We start from the raw sequence: 2,269 nt of genomic DNA, 5'->3' as shown, positions 1-2,269 counted from the left end.
AGTAGAGGACTGGAGGGGATGACAGCCTCAGGGATAGATGGAAATGCCTCCATTCATTCAGCAGTGAATGAGCAATACAAACACAACGATGAATAGACACCTGTAGTCTTTTGTTCTTGGAGCTTGCAGTCTAATGTGGAATAAGGAAGCTTAGATTCAAATATGAAATAAATTATTACATAAGTAATCTAGAAAAGAAGCAAAATGGTGACGCTTCATGAGAAGTGCTAGGAAAATAATAAACGGCAACAGTGATAGATATTAAGGACAGACATCTTTACAGAAGAAATGGTGCAGAATGGAGACCAAGTTGTTTTAAAGTAAGCAAGCATGTGTACAATGACTTGTTATATTTCAACTCCCAGCTTTTCTTTCTGTCCATGGTCAGCCAGCATTGGTCCTCATGCTGTGTGGTCTCTGAATCAAAGAAGGGGATTGACTAAAGTGACCTTCCCATTGCCCTGCCTTGACCCCTCTTCCTCCTCCCGGCTTGCCTAGAGTTCTCACTTTTGTGTCTCCCTCCACCACACACTACTACCGCCCCCCAAGCACTCATTTTCTATTCCTTGCATAACAACTTACCGTAAATTCATTGGTTTAAAACAATACGAATTATCACTTTATAGTTCTGTAACACCAAATTCCCACACAGGTCTCACTGAGGTAGTAAAATCAAGGCATTAACATAGCTATGTCCCTTCCAGAGGTTCTAGGAGAAAATAGATTTCTTTGCCTTTATGGGCTTCTAGAGGTCCCACACATTCCTTGATTCCTCCTTCTTCAAGGTCATTGTAGCATCTCTCTGACCCCTGCATCTGTTGTCACATGTCTTTCTTTGATCACAGCTGAGGAAGGTTCTCTGTTTTTAAAGAACTGATATGATTAGATTGAGCTCAGCTGCATAGTTCAGGATAATCTCTTCATCTCAAAATCCTTAATCATATCTGCAAAATCACTTTTGCAGTGTAAGGTAACATATGCACAGGTTCTGAGGATCAGGGCCATCTTTGGGGGCTATTCTGTCTATTGCACTGAGGTAATTAGAGCTGCCAGGTTCCTTACTGGAGAATTAAAGGCTGTCATCCCCAGCAAATCTCATTCCCTCTGTTGTTGGCTAAGGGAATTATGGAGAAAGTAGTGAAATAAACAGATACACACACTAAGATGATAATAGCTAACAGAGTCTCTCATTTCTTGTGGCATTGGGTTATAAACTTAAAAAAAATTCCAACTCCAGATTGAGTTTCTGGCTATATGAAGGGTAGGTATACACTTCTTGATTTTAGCTAGATTGTTCTCTTTGGAGTAGAATTATCTTGTAATGAGGACAGAGGAGGGAGGGAGGAAAAAAAAAAAAAACTTTGTAGACTTTTCTCTGTCATAGGGAAGAGGCAGGCACTGCTCTGCTCTCCCTTCCTTAACCAGTCCATTTTGTTTGGAGCTAAGATCCACACAAATTTGGTTGGGGCTTGGCCTTAGCATCTAAATGACTAGAGCCAATGCATCCATGAGAGGAGGAGTTCAAAATAAGGAAACTATGCATGAATGAAAATGCCTGTTTTAACTTTGCCTGGTGTTGGTTTCCTCATCTTTACAGATGCTCTGATTTTTGATAATCATGCTATAGAAACAGGAATATATGGCTCCCTCTGTAAAGAAAGCAGCTGAGAGAAATTTTCTATGACATTCCATGTGTCTTCCTCAATTCCAGTTTCCATACTACCTTTTCTCCCACATCAGGAACAGTCAACAGCCCATATCAGGACACCTAAAAAAAAAACATATGAAATTGACCTAGTATGGTGAGTAGATGTTCAATAAATGAGAGTTGCTGCCATACAGCTTCTTATAGGATTATATGGTCCATAGACACGAAGCTATTCATCTATCCCACCAATATTTATTGGGCCCATACTAAGGGCCAAGACTCAAAGTGAAGTCTCTCTGGGCCCATTGTTCTTTGTGACTCTACTCTCTCCTCCTACTGACCATCCTACTCCAGTGAGAAACCCATGATCAGCCCTAGCCTCCAAATCTCCAGTCTCAGCCCTATGATAGCAGGGTGCAGAGGACACAGCTAAGGGCCAGATACGATTCTGGGCATAATTGTGAGCAAGACTGTTTTTTGAATCCACCAACATTTCACAATATCTAAGCTTCACATCTTAATAGTGTTGTAAGGATTATGTGTAGTGCTCAAGATGGGTCAAATTAGAATTTTTGGCAGTTTTGATTATTCTTTTTATGGCTACGTGGCCTGTTAATTTTT

Source organism: Canis lupus, chromosome 22 (genome assembly GCF_003254725.2).
Source record: "Canis lupus dingo isolate Sandy chromosome 22, ASM325472v2, whole genome shotgun sequence".
Lineage (NCBI taxonomy): Eukaryota > Metazoa > Chordata > Mammalia > Carnivora > Canidae > Canis > Canis lupus.
Note: the sequence above shows the minus strand (reverse complement) of the source record.